Raw genomic sequence first — 23,839 nt, forward strand, 5'->3', positions numbered from 1 at the left:
CAGAACCATAAATATTTACAGAACTCACAGAACTCCTAATAAACAATCTTTTTATTTATATATTTTTATGTTTAGGATAATTTTATCATTTATTATGTGTATTTTTATGATTACATACATGTTAAGAGTAATTTTATCATTTTTTATATGTAATTTTATAATTACACATATGTAAACGAGTTTTTTTACATACATGTAACTAGTTATTACACATATATATAATTTGGCTATTAAACATATGTAAACTACTTGTAACATGTATGTAATCATTAAAATATATATAATAGATGATAAAAAGATCCTAAATACAAAAAAATATATATATAAAATGATTGTTTATTAGGAGTTCTGAAAGTTCTGCAATTATTTAGAGTTCTAAAAATGAACCCAACCCTATATATATATATATATATATATATATATATATATATATATATATATATATATATATATATATATATATATATATATATATATATATATATATATATAAGATTAGGTCCAAGAGTGAACACTAGTGTAGCTTGCGAACTGAGTGAACAAATCCTGGCCATACACACGTGTGTAGATCAATGGCCAGGATTTGATGTTGAAATACACTAGTGTATTTCACGATTTGATGATGAGATCCTGGCCATACACGTGTGTAGATCAATGGCCAGGATTTGTTCACTCAGTTCGCAAATACACTAGTGTTCACTCTAGAACCCCACCTATATATATATATATATATATATATATATATATATACTAGTCATTTACCCGCGCGATGCGGCAGGAAATATATCACTTAGGTTGGTGAGTTTAGGGCTATGTATGGGGGTTGTTTATAGTTAATTTATCAATCACTTCGTAATTTACTGTGTAGTACGCCTGTATCGTTTTGGTTCCTTAGAGTACTTTGCCATGTTCAGATACTTCTTATGAATTTTCAGGGCTTCTGTCAAAAGCCTTTTTTGCATCCAAGTTTCCGGTTATATCACCCATGCTCTGAAACGATAAACGATTATAAATTCCAAAATACCAAAAAGAAATAAGAGTAAAGTTGAGGTTGGAACCAAGTGCCCCCGCTATTATAACATCTCAAATTTATTAGCACATCAGGTTGGGTCAAGCGGGGTGGCGGGTCAGGATGTGTTCAGGCCAGGACATGCCTGGATATAAGGGGGGGATAGTGCACGGTCCTAACAGGCCTGGATATAAAAAACCATTTGTTTGGGTGCCTCGCCTTGAGGCGCTCATCAAGGTTCAAATTGCAAGTTTAAGTCAAAGTTCAAATTGAAGTCAACAGTTTTTAGTCAAAGCCTATTGTATATAAAATCTACACCATGCTCAATGACATTTTGATTTGTAACCTTAATTGCCAAATAGGACAGATAAAAATCAATCGCATCAACCACCGCGTATTGTTGGACGCATCAACCTCGCTGCAGCTGCGCTCGATGCGACTGCATTTCAAAAAGAGCACTTCAAGAAGAACCACCCCAAAGCTGTAGACATCACTCTTAGACGTTAAATGACCTATAACGGGAAAAAACACGAAAAAGATTAGCGATAAAGAACAAATTTTTGGATTTTTTTGACACAAATACATGTATATACCGGTGGCTAGATACTCGGGAGCCGTGTATCCGTACGTCCTCATGACTCTAGTCGAGACATGGCTCTTATCACCGATCGGTCCATCCTTGGCTAGGTAGTATATCAAAGGTTATATTATTTCAATAATAATCTAAAAACCTACATATTTTATACATTTGAAAAAGCATTTGACCCGCTTCTTTTTAAGCGAAAGAACGTTCGACCCGTTTGTTTTTTTAAGTGAAAAAGCATTCGACCCATATCTTTTTAATCGAAAAAGCATTCGACCCGTATCTTATAATCGAAAAAGCATTTGAACCGCTTCTTTTTAAGCGAGCATTCGACTTGCTTCTTTTTAAGCGAAAAGGCATTCGACCTGTTTCTTTTTAAGCAAGAAAGCATTCGACCCGCTTCTTCTTAAGCGAAAAACGCATTCGACCCGTTTCCTTTTAAGCGAAAAAGGTTAAAAAGTATAATATTTTATATAAAACCTTGAGTATGTTGTTATGTCATGCTTTATTATTATCCATGTCTCAATATAAATTTAATTGGAAACCGTGTTCGTTAACTATTTTTAAAAAAATTGAACATGCAACTTTGTTTAATTTTTTTGGTGACATTTTAGTATAAGATTGATCGAAAACAATAAGATCGAACACAATAAAAACAAACACCATACCGGCACCAAAGTTGTTCAGTCGGTAACTGTCTGGTTCGTTTCATTACTTCTACGGTGCCAACAATCGTTATATTTGACGAAAGCACATGATTTAAAGTATAAGGGTGTGATTAAGGTTATATTAAAAAAATATCAAACCGGTACCGATGTTCGATCAGTATTTGTCCGGTTCATTTCTTTACATGTACGGTACCGACAATTGATATAGTTAACAAACGCAAAATTTAAGGGAGAATGAAACATCATGCACTATAAAATATTTTCAAACAAAATTGAAGCATCCATTACATATTAATGCAGGATCTAAAAGACTATACTTTGCATACTAAAATGATACAACCAAATGATTCCAACTACACTTTGCTTACAGCAAAGGTTAAAGAAACCAAATGAAAAGAAAACTAATTGAAACTTGAAGGATTTTCATCACTTTAGAAAGAGACTCCTAGAGAAACAAACAAGTACAAATTCTGGACTTCATCACATGATTGGTAAACCAGATTGGCATCCAAATTAATAAAGCATCAGCAATAACCAATAAACAAATTAAAACCCTACAAATTGTGTAAAGTTGAACCACACATCAAGTAGACATGACAACATTTTAACAGAATCGCAACTGCTATTTAAAATTTTCACAACTTTAGACGCAATCGAACATCAAAAAGAGTGAATCAAGCCATCAGAATATCAAAAATCCAATACAAAACTCGAAAATCTTAATCAACCACTATAAACAATATACCATCCATGCAGCCGTTTGTCAAGATTAATGAGTGTCTGGTCACAAAAATTCCTTGTCATAAAAGGCATAGAGATTCTTCACATGGTTATTCTAGGCGAACACATTTTGACTGTCCACCGTTACCCAGTAACAGCCGTTAACGCTAATTGTTCCCACCATTCCTCCAGTTGTTCACAAACCGACCTGTTGAGACCCAAACCCATTTGGACCCAGTACCCAACCCACCCGTACACAACAATAAACCATCACACACATTGGCTTGATACTGAAGCCCTGCATAAACACGACACATGGACAAAAAGGTAGACACATCTCTTGCACCTGTTCTTGCAGTCATCAAAGGCGGCACAGGGCTCGTAGGCCTTTCAACCATTTAATTGTGTGACTCTGCTTCCACTGTACATGTTTAATCAAATCTAGTGTAATGAGCAAAATTAGAACTTTTAGCTAAAAGATAGAAGTGGATTAAACAGTAAGAATGTTGGCCAAAGTTTATTTCTAATGCATAGCATATTCAGTTGGATAGTTGGATGAAACTTGCATAGCACTTGTATAATTGTTATTTAGAAGTCAATGAAGTAAAAGGTTATAAATAAGCATTTAAACTAATCTTGTCACTTATATATTGTCATTTAAAAACCATTCGTTGTTTTAAAGCCAAAAAAAACAATTGTTTTAGTTTAAGAGTACCATGAAATTCAAAATTCCAGCTTGTTCAAGGGTTGGATAAGATTATTGGAGCATACGATAGCAACTTATGTTCCATATTTGAGGAGTGGTAACTTATAGACTTTCTTGAACTCCCTACTCGGCTTCCCCAAATGAGTCTTTTTTTCAAGGCATAAGCCTACACATAATCTCTTATTAGCATTGTTTTATACATATCCCTACCAATGTTCTAATAGGTCTCCATTAACATCCTCTTCCATGTGCTCTGTTGCCCAATGTCTTCGTCCTGTTGAAAAGAAAACATAAAAACAAAATCCTTAGTTAGCCGATTCCAATTTCATTCACACTACATTAGAATGAAACAGGTATTTATATTTCGACCAACTATGCTCACCAAATTCGCGTTATCACTATCAGAAAGATCCTCAAAATCTACCAAAAAAACTCTTCAAGATTTGCCTTGAAAAATAACGATTCTGGTTAGTGCAGTTGACCAAACAATAAATGAATTGAAATCAATGCAAATGCTACTACAAAAAAGATCTTAGGGACAAATCAAGTCGCCAAAATTCCATAACCCCAAAGCAATATCAAATATTTAGATTACCACTTGCTATTATAGATGACAAATCAACACTAGTTTTGGGTTTTACCTGGGTTCATCAAACACTTCGAGCTCTTCTACAAGATGCATATTAATATTAATTACCATGTCCATAAAAATAAGATGCTTGTAAAAATATACAGTATGATAATTTATAATATGCTTTTAAAATAATAAGACAATGGAAACAAATTGTTGATTAATTTAAAGATTAATTACCATGTCCATTCAACCTAACAATTCGACAATAGCCTCGAATAATCTTTGTTGAATAGTTTACAAGGCCTTCCTTCGGATGAAGCGTTCCCAGAACAACAAATGCTGCAACATTTATTTGATCTTTAGAGATTGTTTCCCTAGTACGTCACCTCATTACAAAAGTGTAAGCATGCAATAATATTCAAGAATCTTAAATTTACCTTTGGTTGTCTCAAGGTGTCGAGTAAATTAGACCGTTCTTCACAAAACTTGAAGAATCTTAAATTAAAGCCTAGATTATCCAATTCAGAATTCAGCACAGAACCACATAACATGAAATCGTCATCAAATCCGGCTTACGAATAAACGTGACCTAAAATTCCATTTGAACAACAATTAACTTCAATCATGAGCCAAACATATAAATTAAGATAAAAAAATCATCATTAATCTAGCAATTCAAGTTACCTAATGTTTCTACATGAAAACCCTAAATTCCAAACTGTAACTCAATAAATTACAGTAAATAATGTATAAGACTGGAACAAAATTGGAGAACACATAAACCCCCAAATAATAATCCCAACAGTGGTCAGATTCAATGAAGACGGACAAAAAATCATACCTGATGCGAAGAAGAAGGTGAAATGCCATTCCACTTTGAACATGGATGACCTCATTCCACTTCTATAGTATAAATGCCATGTCTCTTTTCCTTTCTCATCTAAAGAAACTGATTCCAGAAAGCTTCAATGGTTTCTTGTTGTTGGTTTCTCAAAGAAGAGATGAGAGAGAGAAACCAAGGAACAAGCAGTTAGAGAAGTACTTACCGGAGTCTTCGCTGGAACCCTAGCCGCCATTGCGGGAGGCGGCGGCTAGGATTTTCTGTCATGGTCTTCTTCCTCCTCTTTTTAACCTTAGAACCATCGACGGTGTTTACGTGGCTCTTAAGGACCACCACCGTACAGAAGGCTGTAACAACCGCATCATCACCACCGTCACCATGAGTCTGTCATATGTAACACCAAAAACCTCTGGAAAGTGGATATATGCAAATCTACAAGAGTTTGAATTTGCAGGGAAGAAAGAGAGAGAAAATAAGATGAGGAGTAGAACACCAAATGTTTTCAGATACAATTAATGGATTCAAATTTTGTGAAAAAGATATGAGCTTTTTGAATTTTGAATTTTCTACTTGGAGCCCATTCAACTAAACTACCGCTCATTTAATTCTCATCTAAAGGTGTTGAAAGGACTTTCAACACATTTGTGCTTTAGTTGGTTGTACAATATGCTTTAAAGACTTGTAAAGTGGCAAATGACCATTTCTGCCCTTCCTATATGCTTATTAAAGTAGTATATATATATATATATATATATATATATATATATATATATATATATATATAGAAATAGGATCAGGAGAAAACGCTCAAAAGTGTGAGAACGCTTCCTGGCCTAACACGTGTCACGCGACATATAGAAGGGCGGAGGGGCTTTTTTGTCCTTTCATATTTTCATTTTTTAAACTCGTGTCACATCCTGTTTCCATTTTTTTGGCGTTTAATAAATTCGCCGCGTTTTATTGTTTGTGGATCAGGATTATAGTTAATATTTTTGGCGTTTTAATTATGTTTTGGCGTTTTTATTGTTTTTTAAAATCAGGATTCATGTCTATGATGTAAAAAATATCAGTATTTTTCTTGATGTTTATTATATCAAGTAGGATACAGGTCTATAATTTGACAGACAATTATAGCGTTTTGAAAAGATAAATAAATTCAGTTTTCCATGTAATGGCTTTTAATATAATAAATGTTTGTCAATAATGTTACCGTCTCTTAATTTTACTGTTTAGTAATTACTGTTTCGTTTAATTTTGATCGTTGAATTAGTGTTCATTTTTCAGTAATACTTTGTTTGGCGTTTTTTGGCGTTTTATAGCAACATCGTGCTTTGCTAGCTTCCGTTCTCAGTTTTCACACTATCAGTCGTTTTGGTGTTTTTGGCGTTTTATATTAATTTTTTTTAGTTAAGAATTAGATAATAAAATCCTAGAATTAGATAACAAACAATAGAAACTGAAAAAAAAATTATAATCTAATTTCTCTTCCAAATCTTCACTGTCATCAGCCTCTTCTACTTTAACCTGTTTTGGCGTTTTGAACCTGTTTTGAATAACTTATGTAGATCCTTTTTTTCCTACATAACGCCCGTCTACATTAAGGGGTAAAAGTCTTTTTTTCTTCGTTTTTTCATGATAATTTGTCCATCTCATTCAGCAAAAGCTTATAAATATACCCACCTCAGAGTAGAATCCATTCAGTGAAACTTCATTCTGAACAATACTCAATAAAGAAGAAATGACGTTCCGCATCTGTGGCTTTTTTAAGTATCTTTTTAGGCCTTTTAAAGTGAATGGTTTGTTGGAAAGATGGCATTTATTTTTTTGGTGGTGTGATCAGTTGATTGTGCAGAGTCATCTCTCTAATAGGATGTTTTTGACGCGTAGTTTAGGCGGGATTTTTTATTTATAATAAATGATATTAATAAAGTAGCCGTCTTTTCAGTTACTCTGTGTATTTTTTACTGATTTTTTGTTCAGGTTTTTTTATGAGTTTTTTATGGTCTTAGACATTCCATCTTCCAAGTTTTGGCGTTTTTAATGGCTTTAAGTAGTTTTTGGCGTTTGTTTACATTTATAGCTTTTAATAATTCTTCTCAAATTTACTTTTATTATAGGTTGGGAGTTTTTGGCGTTTTACTTCATTATGACGTTTCACAATAATTATGACTTTTGGTGTTTTATTAATATAACGTTATTTTTTTGTTATAAGTTGAAAAATACATAACGAACAACAGAAAAAGAAAATTAAAAAAATAAAAATAGAAACAATTCATCTTTCAAATCTTCACTGTCGTCAGTCTCTTTCTTCTTTAAAACATGTTCACTGGCGGTTTGGCTTTGTCATGCTTGTGTTTTTTTTTTGGCAGTTTGGAAAGACAATATGACATGAGTTTTTTGTTTGAATATGTATCTTCAAACCACTCATCAGTATCATTCGTCTAATTCATGCCATTATAATATTCATCAATAACAAAACACAAAAACTGACATAAGTCTGACCCCAGTATCTTTTTCTTGAAGTTTTGTCCATCTCATTCAGCAAAATGTTATTTGAGTCGCAGCACCTCAGGAAAGAATGCATTTTCCGAAAATTCGCGTAGAACAATATTTAATATACAAGAAACAATTTTTGGCATTTTTGGCGTTTTCTGAGGAAATAGTGTATCTGAAAGAAAAGTCCATTTTTTGGAAATTTATGATATTTGAGAGATTTGGCGTTTTTCTAAGATGATTGGTATATAGTAAAATATGTTATTTTTTGAGTAGGTGTGTTTGATGTTTTGCATTTTTTGGCGTTGTAAGATGAATGTTATATAGTAGAAATATGACGTTTTCAGGTTGGGGAAGGTGTGTTCTTGTGTATGAGAATGTTTTGTTTATATAGGGATGCGTTTTCGCCAGTAATGGCGTTTTATTCATTAGTTGGCGTTTTGGTATAGAAGTCTAAAGACCTTTTTACCCTTAATGAAGCGCGTCGACTCAGTAGAATTCGTGTTATTTACGAAAACGCCACCGCGCCAATCTAGTCCATAGATTGTTTTGATCGGACGATCGATAAGCGTTCTCATCGTTCTCACACTTTTCATCGTTTTCTCTAAATCTTGACCCTATATATATATATATGTATATATATATATATATATATATATATGTATATATATATATATATATATATATATATATATATATATATAGGGTAATGCTAGACAAAAAACCCTCAAAATTTTAGGAAACTCTGGAAACTCAAATCTCCCCCATTTTTACCCAACCTCCCGACATTTTTTTTTTTGAAAAAAATAACACATGTAATATACATGTTTTAAAGTGTTTTGGGCCAAAAAAAAAAACAAAAAAGCACCGAAGGGATGTTTTAAAAAAAATAAACAAATTTCAGCAATGTCCGGTTGCCTAACATGTGTTAGGCACAAAAGACAGAAACTTGCTGATTTTTATTTATTTTTTTTAAATTATTCCTTCGGCGCTTTTTTGATTTTTTTGGCCCAAAACTCTTAAAAACATGTATATTACATGTGTTATTTTTTTCAAAAAGAAAAAATGTCGGGAGGTTGGGTTTTCTACGGTTTTCTATATATATAGGGTTTTCTATATAGCCCTACCCTATATATATATATATATATATATATATATATATATATATATATATATATATATATATATATATATATATATATATATATATGCTTCAGTTCAATTTAGAACCACCACGAGAGTTGGGCCACCATTTTTTTTGCACAAACATAGATGAAAATATTATAAACACATCTGTAAAAACAAAACACAAAATAAGATTATCTAGTCGGTATTATTTAATTAGGTTTTAATTAAATAACTAACTAAATACAATTAATTATTTCGTAAACGACTAATTCCATAAATATTCCACCAAATATTTATCCTGCATTACCATAAAATACTGTGTATTCATGAATTATAATTTTTAATTTCAAATATTATTTCTTGTTCGTCGTTCAAACAGTGTAACCTTTTGAATCATACCTCATTATTAATATTAATTAATCATGTCTTAGACATCTCATTTCTAAAATACATAATATTATTTATCTTATAAATAAAATTCATCCACTAATATTTAGTTGGTATTGTTATTTACCCTATAGTAATCATCAAATTTGGTTTGTGAGGCAAGAGTACTATTCATTTTTTTGCAAACAATTAAGCTTGGTTTACAAGTTGATAATTTACTACATATCCAACTATACATCAAATCTTATACGCATGCATTTCTTAAATCCATGCTATTTCTTTCTTTCTTTCTTTCTTTCTTTCATTTTACTTTTAAACCATTTAGTTTCATCATTTAGTTTTAGTTTTTCAACCCCTTTAGTTTTTACTCTAACCCCGATAATTTTTCACTTTCAACTTTGGATTCTTTATACTTTTCATCTTTTACAAATTTGTCATTTTACATTTCGGTCTAAGTCTTGCGAGTAAATACGCTGCAACACGTGTGTGTTGTTTAACGTTTTTATGTCTATTTTTTCTGGTTTTACGGTACCGTCACAACTCGCGAGTGCTAAGCCGACTTAGTTATTCTTTTTTATGTTGTAAGTTTCGATTTAATTTTTACGAGTTAACACGCCCTCAACACTTTCACTTTTACTTTTTTTTTTAGGTTTAACGGTCCTGCCACAAAATGCGGGTCCTTAATTCTAGTTATTATTATTACTATTTAATCAAGTCTTAATTAAATAACTAACTAAATATAATTAATAATTTCGTAAACGACTAATTCCATAAATATTCCACCAAATATTAATCCCGCATTACCATAAAATATTGCGTATTCATGAACTATAATTTTTAATTTCAAATATTATTCCTTGTTCGTCGTCCAAACAGTGTAACTCTTTGAATTCAGTGGCGGAGCTTGATCAAAAGTTTCGAGGGGGCGTACTGGGACCCAATTTCTTTTTCCTATCGTTATGTCCAGGTCGGGTCGGCTATCGATTCGGGTCAAGTCAAATAATAATAGTTCCAAATAAAATTAAAAAAAAATTCATTCATTCAAAGAACCCGTTCTTAGACATAAAAATTTGTGATTAAGTTATTGTGTGGTGGGTAACCTATGGTTAAACAAATAAGAGGTAAAATATATTTACAAAAGTACCCATCACTTATATACAAAGTGGTAATAAACTTTACTTTAATTTATATATTGTATAAATATTTAGGAAAAATAATTGGGGGAGGCGATCCTATATAATTTTTCCTAAATATTTATACAATATGTAAATTAAAGTAAAGTTTGTTACCTAGGGGGAGGCGATCCTATATAATTTTTAAAATTTCTGGATAAAAATCGAAACCCATAAACTTCTAACTGAAATATTGGGGTAGGCGGGTGCACCCCCGAGCACCAACAAACCTTCGCCCCTGTTTGAATCGTACCTCATTAGTAACATTAATTAATCATGTCTTAGACATCTCAAATCCAACAGTTACAATCACCCTTTTTGACTCATCATCGATGAAGTTTGTCCAGCCATCTCAATAAGAGACGTGTGATTTCCTAAGGTTTGCCCCCACCAACCTGAACTGTACATGATGTAACACCCAAAAAATATTAAATACATAAATGTGTGAATATATATATATATATATATATATATTTGTATATATGTATGTAAATAATGGCATGTTAGTTATAAACATATGAAATAAAAACTAGGAAGGCGTAACCTAGTTAATAATAAGAGTTGATAAAATGAAAAAAAAATATGAGATTGGTTTCTTTTATAAAAACTCGAGTAGTTGAGGGACTAAAGTTGACAAAGTTGAAAATGGTTTTAATTAAAAGAGATTAACACCAAAAACACACAGTATGTGTGTTTCTGGTCGATCAAATACACAGAGCATCAAGGGGTTCTTCTTCAAAACCCTAAACTTCACCAAATCCTTAAAAATCAAAGAGGAATCAAGCTCAAAATCAGTCATTCAACTAATTTCGTGATAAACCAAGTTAGGGGATCACAAGGCAAGGCGGTTGAATCTTCAAGCGGTCGAGCCGGAGCGGACGCGCGCTTGAAGGATAAGCTTTGAAAGGTACGCGACTTGTAGTTTCGTTACATTTTGTATATACACTAGTTGTAATTATGTTAATGTTGTTATAGCGAAATGTATGAGTTTGGTATGTCATTGAATGAAATGATGAAACTCACTCGACAACCAAACGGGTCAAAATAGATAGCTAGAACATGTTTGGTATGTCATTGAAGTGATGGATTTCACTCGACTACCAAATGAGTCAAATAGATGTTTAAGACGATAGTGATTTGAAGTGACTTGAATGTCACACAGCAAATCGGTAGAATGAGTGCGTAAGCCGAGAAACGGACACGCCGAAATTTGATTTAATGAACCCTCTGATTTGGGTCAAAACATGGAAAACTTGATTTCATTGATTATTGATAAAATGTGTATGCTTGAATTGTGGATAACAAGCATGATGTAAATGCGTACGCAAACCATGTGATGGGAGCGAAAACGCTAATGTTTGATAACCCGGGATTGGGTAAAAATGATAAGAAATGACCATTGGTATAAACATGTAGAGTGATTTAAAATGAAACGGGTCGAATAATCGTAAAAAGGATTTATAAGTTGTTAGCTTATAAACCGGGTTTCGATCTATATGTATTCGTAATTGTAATACGGTCCGCATAGGAATAAGAATCGTGTAAAACGGATGTGTGGTTTGAAAGTTATGCATTTTATGTTAAACATAAGGAAACATATAGCTGGGTAAAATTGCAGCAACAAAAAAAAAAGAAACTCTCTGTCGAAATGGGGTGCTCGCGCTACGCAACCACAACCCCCACACATCGTCACGCCACGTGACCGTTCTCGCGGCCCGCGATGGAAAAGAGGCAAGCCTCTTGCGGCACGCGAGAGGCCGTATAGCTGGCAAATTTTTTTATTGTGATTGTATTGTTTATGGAACTTGTTTTACAATGTTTCAAGACCTTCATAACTAAAGTTTATGTTGGTTTTGATACTAGGTGAATGTCAAAGGCCTCTGGATGAAGATCAAGCAACGAACAAGAACCGAACACATGTTTAAATGAAGCTTCCGCATTTGATCTTGTTTTGTTTTATAAAAAATGAAATATGTAAACACTTATAACATGGTTTTTGAATGTTTTAAACATGTATGAATATTTGGATGTAAAAGTTTTTGTTTAGTCTCATTTTTTGATATAAAATGCGTACTTTAATGACATATTAATGTAAAATTAGAATGGGTCTTACACATGAGTGACTCTAATACCATTTTTAACATTCGACGTCTCATACTACCAATATTGTCCACTTTACCCATAAGAAGCTCACTGACTTTTTTTGTTGCCCAAGTGGAGATTTGCAAGAGGTTTCCACTATTCCCAATTAAGCACGCTTAACTGTTGAGTTTTCATTTGATCCACAACCAATACGCTGAAAACACATTCCCATATTGGTGATATTTGAAGCGGGGCAAGTCTTATGACTAAACATCTCTTACGTCTATGGCCTATGTGGGATGTGCTTAGGTTGTTACAGTTTGTTTCTAGTCATGGACTTGGGTGATAAACTTCTTGATCGAAACTTACTTGTGGAATAAACTGATACCTCTAGTGAGTAATCAAAAGCAACTTACCAAACTGATCCGGATGATGATCTCTACTGCTGAACTACCAGGTGTCCTTTTTACCAAAGTGAATTATACACAAATTTACGGGGGGTGAAGATGCATTCTCTTTCCGTTGTGAGCAAGGATGGAATTGCGAACATGCACGAAAACATGCATGAAATGGTGGTGGGAAAGTGTCAGGACCAACTGTTTAAAGGTTGCTTTGCTAAGGCTTGTACTTAAGTGCTTGGGTTCATTGGCTAGTCTGGGACTTCATCCAGGAAGGCCTGTTAGATTGTAAAGTGTAAGTGCCTAGTGTGTATGTCCGACTAATGCACCATCGGTCGAGAGCTTTTCCCACTTGACGATCGTCAATTCATTCAAAAACCCTATTAACCTAGATTGTTAGAGTATGCATGATATCGTATCTACGATAAGCATGTGTTAGTGTTACACGTTTTGTTTAATTGTGAAAATTAAAACACAAAGATTTGGCTTACTGAAATAAACAAGTGTTAACCAAAATTGCAATTAAATTAAGCAAGGCAAACAAACAAAAAACATTAGATAAGAAACAAGCGATTCACATATGGGTTGGATTTTATAGCACAATATAATTCAACATATTTACCACGTTTGGAAATACTACATAGAGATAACTAATTTCATAGTTTGGTTTAAAAGACAATTACAAGACTGACTAATCCAATTAAATTGACTTCATGATTACCAAAAAGAACACACGAAGAAGATGTATTATCTTCACGTTTTTAAACATCGGAAAAGAATACAAGCCTATGACGCATTGACATCACATTCTTAAACACCGAAAAAGGACATAACTAGGATATTGTCAAAACTAGAGTGTATTGTCTTCACGACTTTAAATAAACACCGAAACAAAACATAACTAGGATATTTTTAAAACTAGAGTGTATTGTCTTCACGACTTTAAATACCGCTAAAGAATACAACCTATATTGTAATCTCAACCACCATCAACTTTTTTTTAATAAGGAATAACACAACACGAAGGAGTCCAGCCATATTGAAGTCAGGACTCTTGACCGAAAAGGAAAACGTGCTAGTATAATGACTCAATAAAAACGATTCGTATAATTTGAGATCTTAAAAACAAACCCAACAAAGACTAATCTTTTCCTTAAACCGAAAGCTAGATGCAAACACCAAACACAAGAATGTATTCAATTATTCACGGATAAAATACTAAAATCATGTTTAGGTTCTTTTAGCACGGTTCATAAATTTGATTGAATACATATGCATAATCGAACCCTATAATACTTGGTTGTGAACAAAACAACTTACCAATCACAAAAGTAGAGAAATCTAACATTGTCACAGAAGGAAAGTCCATTCTACAATATAATGATTAACTGAACTTAGGAATAATTGCTTTAATTCTCTTCTACAGGTATGCAAATTCCCCTCAAATTGCAACCGGCCACTCTCCATTTTCTTACCTGCAATCCCAAAAGAGAACTGCCAACGAATTAGGGATGGCAATGAGTCGGGATTGGGACGGGTTTAGGTAATCCCAACCCCAAACCCGATTAGATATGTTTGTCTCAAACCCGTCCCAAAACCCGTCGGGTTTCTAGCGGGTAAATACCCATCGGGTATCGAGTATAACCGCGGGTTTCGGATAACCCATTAATTTTAAAAAGTTTACCCGTTGGGTATACCCGACCCAAAACCCATCTGGTATCTACTAATCAGTTACATTTAGTATTAGCACTAAAGAAATATATCAGATAACTATAATGTATACGGGATAAAATACCTATGTGTATATAAAAAAACATGTATTATATATTTACATATTTAAAAATATAAAAGAAATTATATCGGGTAAACGGGTTTACTTTATCGGGTAATTGGGTCGGGTAAACGGGTATGTCACCAAATCCCAAACCCATCCTAAACTCGCGAAAAAAAATAAAAACCCGTCCCAAACCCGATTAACCGACCCCGACCCCAAATCCGTCCCAGATGTGTCGGGTTTCGGGTTTACCCATCGGGTTCGGGTTCGATTGCCATCCCTACCAACGATGTCTCTTAGATTCTAGAAACTGTCGAACTCCTTTTATTTATGTATGGGCAAATGACATAAAAAACTAACATACTTTCTATTTTTTTTCTCATAAAAGTTTTTTCATTTTTTTTTTGCATATAAAAACCAACATACTTTTTTTATCTCATAAAAGGCTCTTAACAACTTTTTTGCATATAATAGTCTCTCCAAATTTTATATTCGAACAATGTGTGAAAAGAATTGAGATGAATTAATGTTTTAAATTAAATATATGGCAAATCAAAGTCTCTTCAATGTTTGTGTTTTCTTTTTCATTTTAAATTCAGTAAATTAATAAAAATAAATATTATTCAGAAAACAATATAATAAAAACACATGAGTATGGATGAGATAACTCAAAATAAAAAACAAAAAAACATATAAAATGATATGTACAAATTTAAAATCCTTAGAAACTTCTAAACAAATGATCATTTCGCAAGTATAATATAATATGTCAAAATATGTTTTCTTGATTTCATAAGATAATAATTAAGATATTTTTTTTTGTTAAAATTTAAATTTTAAAGGACTTGTATGATAAAACAGTAGAAAATATGTTTGTTTTTATATGTAAAAAAGTAGAGAGGCTTCTATGTGACAAAAAAGAAAGTATGTTGGTTTATATTTGAAAAGAAAAAATAAGAGACTTTTATTAAAAAAAAATTAAAAAGCATTATAGCCTAGTGGTATTTGGGGGTGGGATAAGGCTTATGACCATTAGGTCATGGGTTCGATTCTCAAAAAGAGGGTTTTCCCAGATTTATTGGGTTTCCTCCTGAATTGGTGTATAGGCATTATTGCCTAGTGGAGATGGATATGATCGGGTGGTTCTGCTGGTGGCGGGTTTTTCCAGATTTATTGGGTTTCCTCCTGAATTGGTGTATATGCATTATTGCCTAGTGAAGATGGATATGATCGGGTGGTTCTGCTGGTGGCATGATGATACTCCAATGGTCTGTCAGTGATCCAAATTTTCCGTTTAAAAAAAAGTATATTAATTTTTTATGGTATTTATCCATTATGTATTCTTTTGTCTCAGTTTCTTTTACTTCGGTTGATTGGTTTGTGGGCTTAACACCATTTTCAGTCCAAACGCTTTTAAACTGAGCCCACTTTAAATAACTTTACAATCCAACTATAGGAATTTCATTTCCTGCATGTAGTTTCCGCAAACAATTAAATTGTATGACTAATAAATTAATTCTACTCTAAACCCATTTAGTTGTGATCATGAGATACATCTAATTGCACTCAAGAATTTCTCATATGACCCTACGTCTCTCTCCTTCATCTCATTTAAATATTCATAACATATTTTCATATAGTTGGCGTTTATGTTCTCCATTAATTCTTTTGCCCATATGATTTAGTTTCTTTTAACTCAGTAGCCAATTCTTTTACTTCACCTCAGCTCATTGACCCCATGCATAGTGGCGAAGCTTGAGATTTCCGACCGAATTTGTGGAGGGGGGAGGGGGGGGGGTGCAGAAGTCGTCGAACCTAAAAATTTCGATAAAATCGCGGGATAAAAAACGTATATACCCAAAAATTATACTCTCCACTACTGAACAAAAATTTCGGGGGTCGACCGCCTCCTCCCGCCCTACTTAAGCTGCGCCCATGCATGTACAGTATTAAAAACGAAGTAAAGTACTATAATTTATAAAGAAACCAATATTTTTAATTACTAAATAATTAACATATAAATACTGGTACATAAAATGAGCTTATCACCGCTCTTAAGTATCACATGTTAAGATCTGCCATAACACATTACATTTACAAGTATATAACTTAATATAAATCAATCCACCCAGATATATGACAAGTTGACAACCCTGTTATAGCACATCACAACTAGATATAACTCAATATAAGCCACTACATTCAGTATGACCCATATATACCAGTTATGACCCATTACAAACAAACATGACCGACTATGACCCGTTTTAACACATTACAACCAACTATAACCGGATTAAGTGACTCGCCAAAGTATGACCCATTAAGCCTCATAACACAAATATGACTCGTTAAGACCATTATATAAATGGACTTTTTGACTAAAAGAGAATAGACAAACATTGTCGAGTTTCATGTTTTTTGGATAATGATATTCAGCTTCTAGAAGACAATGAAACTAAAATCTATTATATTAGGACTTTGATCAACTCAACGCCTTCATGATCAAGAATAAGGTGTACGTGTGAAATCTTTAGATGTATCTCACAATGTTCTATCGTGTCCAGGTAAGAGATACTGTGTCATAAAGATAAGCCGATATGCCTCAAATATAACCGACGCATTGTGATTTTGTGTGAAATTTTCACCCATACAATAAAAGACAAATCTGTGAATTATCTGTGCCTAAAATGGACAATGTTGGTTCTTATAAGGGGCATATATTACAAGGTGCATTAAGGGGATCTCCATTTGTCAACAATTATCCCTTGATCTTGGTTGGATTTTTTATTGAATTCTTTGTGATATTAACTAAAATTTTGGATGGTAAAAGTTGCTATTCTAGTGACAACCAAAAGATTTTATAAAGACTTAATCACTTGTGTTACCTTGTAAATTTATATTTTATCATTCCAAAAACATGGAATCTGATTAATGAGTGAAAGTGCATATCTTGGAAAGTAAAGTAAGACTGCGGGGTATGGTGGGGTGGGGGTTGGGCTTGGGTTGGGGCATTTGTTGACACGTGGCTTGGGGTGGCAGACATGGGGCGACCCACATTTAAACAGGGTATGGTGGGGCGGGGGTTGGGGGCGTGGGTTTGGTGGGCTTCGCTAGATCTGAGTCATTGATAGTTAAATCAACGGCTAGCCCAACGGCTTCTTTGGTTTGTCCAATTAGAGCCCGCCATGTCAGCTTGGCCAGACCGCCCCACGCCCGGCTTCAAACCCACGAAAAAGGGGCCACGCCCAAACCCATGCCCACCCGGGGTGGTGGCTTGGGCGTTTTCAGCCCACCCACGCCTAAACCCCCGCCCCATACCCCGCAGTCTAAAGTCGAGAAAAAAGAAAATCAAAATAATAAATAAGTTACTTTAATTTAGAGGACAAGGAATCAAATTGAATGGATATCCTACCTATGTAGAGGCATATCCAATGTCATTGACCTCCTTCATGATATCAATTGTATTAGCAACTTGGGGAGATAATGTGAATGTGAATGTAAGCATAGCATCTCGTTGGCGTTGACACATTATTTTCAAAAAAGACACGACTATGGATGTTAGTGGCGGATCTAGAAGAAAAATTCAAGCGTATAAAAAGAACTAATTTTTACCATACATTCATAAAACGAAGATTATTTACCGTACACATTCAAGGGTATTTTGCACTTCACCGAGGAAGTTGAGGGGTATTCCAGCTGGCACCCCCTAAGCCCTTAAACAAAACCGGATTTGATGTCTAACACGTGTTCGGCCTTTTTTTTTATTAATCTCAAACTTGACTCGACACCCCACAAAACTCAATATTTAAACTAAACCAAGACTAATCCTAGTCCTGTTCTAGCTCTACCATAATTAAATAAGCTATCAACTCTAACTGATGTCTAAATAACTTAATCTAAACAATTAATTTAAACTCCTAACTAATATTCTTATCTTCTCCTTAATCATCCTTAGACCATCCTTAATGGTCATACGAATGTGAATGAAAATTGTCGCCTGCTAGGCGACACCTCAGCGTCACATAAGAAGGAGAGGTATCCACAGTCACCATGAAAACTTGAAAAAGGGTATAATGGGGTATTGTGAGTGTGGAAATAAGTGAGTTAATATGTTATATGGTGTATTTTAATTAGTTGAAAAAAAAAAAAAAAAAACTTTAAGCCAAATGGCCCTTTTAATTACTGTAACCCTAGTTCTTTAATTGGCAATGGCATACCCTTCTCTTTTTTAGTCATGCAATATAGACCTTAGGGTGAAGGGGGCGTATGCGGGGAACCAAATCGGTGACCTGCTTGCCGATTAGTGAAGGTGCCGCCATCAAGGCGGTGACCAAGAGAGAGAGTGTGTTCCCGGTGGTGGCTCACCGAAGAGAGAGGGAGGAGAGAGAAGGGGCTTGTCCAATCAATGATTTCCTTTTTTTTTTTTTTTTTTTAAAAAAAAAAAAAACCAATTCACCTAAAAGGGGAGTGGCGCCATCAAATTGGGGTGTTAGGGGAGTTTAAGAGGGGACTTGACGTGGCACACGGGGATTGGTTGGGCGTAAGAGAGGGGACTCACCTATTAGGTGAGCACCCCCTTCACCCTTATATTAACCTGTATATTAGATGTGGTGAAATTTACAAAGTTAATGATTTATGAAATTTGCAATTTTTAGAACATTGAGATCAATGATTTGGAGGTTGCCACAGATCTTCAGATTCGAGATTAAGCGTAAAAATTGGCCAATGCTTAGAATATATGCAATGATCCACTAAATTATACAGTAATCATATAATTTAGTAAATACCTAAGACTATGCTACTAGCCAGTAGAAAGTTTTAAGAAAAACACCATGCAGATAAGTGCAACTTATTCATGCATATAATGTCTTTTAACACATTCACATGTTCACACAGATTACTCTATGAAGATCTCATCTAGACACAATATCATGCATGTTGTCCCATTTTTTTCTAGTACATGGATGAGACTCGTGTAGGCACATTGCAGATTGCACAGAAAATCAGAGAGTTGCCGAATTGCAGGGCAATTCTCCTTTGGCAGAATGTGCTCTAACTTAAGTGCACTTGTTTTCAATTCTGCCGAAGGAGAACTGCGCTGTTATTCTTCTCTCATGCCTTATGCCTATGTTGTGGTGGTGTCTCCGGTATGCTTTATATCATGTACATAATAGTATATTTCAAGAACATCCCATATTGAAAAGTTGGTTTATTCTAGGCATGATGCCTTTGAGATTTTGTTCCGCGTTTATTAGTTGTGACCAGATGCGCCCATTATATAGATTCTCTCTAGATTTAATGAAGTTCCGATTCGATATTTATGTTGCCTCCTGGTATTTTCAAATGTCCATCTGACATTTGTTACTCCGGTCGAATTTTTAATTTATTACTTTTGGTAACCAAGATGATGTTAACTTTGGAGTATTGTAAAGCATTTAGACAGTAGAAAGGTAGCCTCCATGCAGGCGAGGTGGCTCAAACAAAACATTTGTAAAAGTAGGGCTACAGCTTGTTTTAAAGGCCTCGGTTTTTCAAGGGCCCTTTTAAATAAAGAAGTATCGAACATTTTTGTAATTAAAATGCTATATAAATGCTCTGATATAACAATTTGATAAAGTATATAAGAAAAAAATAATAGATTCTCAAGGATATATACATTATACATGAATCCATTGAACTCCCTACATCTTAGTTCTAAAACACACTACTTAACTACCAGATAGTCTCCTAATTAAGCTTAGTATCTATTAAATATGAAAAAAAAAAACACACATTCAAAAGTATAAAAACAAGGGCATTAACAATCATTACTTAGCTTGGACACAACAAACTAATGAATTTATTATCATATATGTGCAATCAAAACAAAAGTCGTTGAATGCTTAAGAAAGCTAAGTATTGATTTTACTTATGATACAAGAGACGTACAGAACTAATATTATTAAACAAACATATTTGATATATGTCACCACACTATTCTTAAAAATGTTATACAATATTATACATCTTGTTAGGATCTTTCGATGTTATCGTGTATGATTTCATTGACATGATTATAATGAAAACATAGATAGTATTAAAGATCATTTTGTATATATTGTGTAGTTGTTAGGATCTTATAAAAATATATGAAAACATCAAGTAGTAATCATAGATCACTTAGTATAATATATTGTGTAGTTGTCATGGTATAATTTATTAATTTGTGAAAGTTTAAGTTACTAATTTGTGATATGGTTTACTCTTGTATAAAGGCCACCGGATTTCTTGATGGTACAGAATTCATTATGTATTTTGTTGTTTATTTATTCATCTAAGCTGCTAAAGGGTCGCCGGTATAGATCGGCCGCTATTGACCTTACTGTCGTCGCTATTAAACCAGTCGCCGCTAAAAGCCCTTTTTGTCGCCGCTATTGGTTTTTAGTGGCGACATGTCGCCGCTAAAGGGTCGCCGGTATAGATCGGCCGCTATTGACCTTACTGTCGTCGCTATTAAACCAGTCGCCGCTAATGCCGTTCACCGTAGTTTCGCCTGAAACTTCACCGGAGAAGATACTCTAGTGAAGTTGCAGGTTTTCCGGTGATGTTGCAAGTTATCAAACACGACAAAGGAGCATTATATCATCATTTAAATCTCATCATATCATCATTCAAATCTGATTATATCATCATTCAATCTCTGGTGAAGTTGCAGGTTTTCCGGTGATGCTCCGGTGAAGATGAAGGTGTTTCGGTGAAGTTGAAGGTGCTCCGGTGATGCTGTAAGTGATGCTCCGGTGAAGATGAAGGTGCTCCGGTGAAGAAGCAGGTGTTTCAGTGATGCTCCGGTAACGCTCCAGTGAAGACGAATGTGTTTCGGTGAAGATGAAGGTGCTCCGGTATCACTCCGGTGAAGATGAAGGTGCTCCGGTGAAGATGCAGGTGATTCTCCGATGATGCTTGTTGAAGTTCTCTGTGTTTGTTTTGAGGAAAATGAAATAAATATGAATATGAAGTGTGTTTGTTTGGGAAGAACACCAGCCATTTGATCATGTATTCATCAAGGGCCAATAGTGAATCTGTATTGAAGCACACGGATCGACCTATTACCGGCGACACCATTAGCGGCGACGCCGGGCAATAGCGGCGACAACTGATGCCGTCGCCGCTATTGCCGGCGTCGCCGCTAATGGTGTCGCCGGTATTGCTAGTTGTTTCTTGTAGAACACAGATGGCGCTGGCTGACCACCATTTCAGAGGAAATCCAGTGCACAAAGGTCCATTGTAATAAAACCCCCGATTCACCTCAAATTATTTATTTAATTTTTGATCTAAATGAGACTCCAACCTATAACCTTCACTTTAGAAAATCATGGGGCTGTCAATGCACCATAAGGTGACTAGCACAGAATCTTACTCACAAGACAAGGTGGATATGTAGCATTAAGATTTCAAGCTATCGATGTATCTTTAACATTATACAATGTTACAATAGAGCCTAAAGATAAAATTGTTTAGCAAATTATATGAAATATAGAGAATTTAAATGATCTATGATTGATAAAATTGTTTAGCAAGTTATATGAAATATAGAGAATTTAAATGATCTATGATTACTACTTGATGTTATCATTTTCATAAGATCCTAACAACTACACAATATATAAAATGATCTTTAATACTAGTTGATGTTTTCATTATAAATCATGTCAATGAAATCATATACGATAACATCGAAAGATCCTAACAAGATGTATAATATTATATAACATTTTGAGTTTATTTATTATTTTTTAAATTCAGTTTTTATAATAAACTAAAAAGAGAATAATATATTAAAAAAATAAATGGCAAAATAATATCGAGTTTTCTAACGGCTCTTTTTCCAAGTGGTTAACGTACTAACGACTCTTTTTTCAAATTACTACCGTTCCAACGGTTCTCTTCAACTACTAGTTTCAAACGACTCTTTTTCCGGTCCCTATAAATACAACATTTTGTTTTCCAACCCACATTTGCACTTCTCATTTGACTTCAAATACAAAACTAGTTAAAGATGGGTAGTGATTATTATCCAAGTGAAGCAGTTGTACCTTCGAACCTTAGATGTTTATCCCGTCGACGTTCAAACCTTGATCCATCAAACCCTCCACCTGCAACCCCTTCAATTGCAACAGTATACCGTCCTCCGCCTTCAAACCCTTTTTGTCAACCAGTCTACCGTCTACCACCTTCAAACCCTTCATCTGCACACCTTTTTCCTTAAGCAGATGATGATCCAAGTTCACTTACAAACGAGGAGTTGAATTTGGGGTATGACCACACAATGGCTCAACTATAATTTGATCGACTACAACTTGGGGAGACTTAAACAAACTTCAATACAAACCCTCTTGTCACAAGCCTCCGTCCAACACAAGTTGTACCTAGCTAGGTTGAGGGGTAGGAAACCAACGCGACTGAGGAATACGTACTTAGATCGGATGAAGAAATGGTTTATCCATTTTTCTAATGACTCCGGACGTCATTATCAACATGAGAGGTTGGATGGTCGTGATAGCGATCGTAGCGTGTCATCTCCTGAGTCCTTCCTAGGTGATTGGGGTGGGATATATTGGGGCTTATGTGTGTTTAATTATGACTTGTTATGTTTAATTATATTTAATTAAGTAATGTTTTAATTAGGTTTATGTAATATTTAAATTAGGTTTGTGTAATATATATTTTAAGGTTTATATATTTTTTGTTTAATTTAATTATATTTAAAGTTTCTTTTAATTAAAACATAAAAAGCTTTTTTTAATTTAAAACACAAAAAAAAAAAAGCTTTTTGTTTCAATCTAAAACCAACCAGATGGAACCCTGTCCGCCGCGTTGCGGTCGGGGCTTACAAATTAAGACATAATATATACAAACGCTAAACATAAGCCCACCCACGTTGCGGCGGGGATGGTTAAATAACACTAAACATTAACCATGAAAAATGTATGACAATACAAACGCCATTGACCTTCAACGTACTTTTATAAAGCTTGTTCAGATCATCATCCGTTGATAATAACTTCTTGAATTGAACATGTTCTTCCATCTACCTTGAGCTACGAATCAAATGCCATTGACCTTCTATATATTTTTTCATTTTGCCAATAGCTTATATGCCTGGAATCTTGATGTTTGTGCTACAAATCAAGAGTTTATTGTAGCTGACTTTCAAAGTCATAGACTCCACTTTGAATTACAATATGATATGATTATAAGAACTTGTGAACGAAAAATGTAATAACTCCAACAGGCTTTTTAGCAAGTAACAACAAAAGATTAA

The 23,839-nt window shown here is 34.2% G+C and overlaps 1 long non-coding RNA gene across 2 annotated transcripts; it reads right to left on the reverse strand.

Moving 5' to 3' along the window:
• Positions 1–3,716: 3,716 nt before the first annotated feature.
• Positions 3,717–4,584, reverse strand: LOC118491118. Of its 2 annotated transcripts, XR_004890429.1 has the most exons (3): positions 4,498–4,584; positions 4,069–4,133; positions 3,717–3,960 (listed from the first exon to the last, which is right to left on the reverse strand). It is a non-coding gene; the product is annotated as an uncharacterized LOC118491118 (long non-coding RNA). The 2 variants fall into 2 exon arrangements; XR_004890428.1 differs by lacking the exon at positions 4,498–4,584 and having other exon boundaries at positions 4,069–4,300.
• Positions 4,585–23,839: the final 19,255 nt, after the last annotated feature.

This window comes from Helianthus annuus, chromosome 4 (genome assembly GCF_002127325.2).
Source record: "Helianthus annuus cultivar XRQ/B chromosome 4, HanXRQr2.0-SUNRISE, whole genome shotgun sequence".
Lineage (NCBI taxonomy): Eukaryota > Viridiplantae > Streptophyta > Magnoliopsida > Asterales > Asteraceae > Helianthus > Helianthus annuus.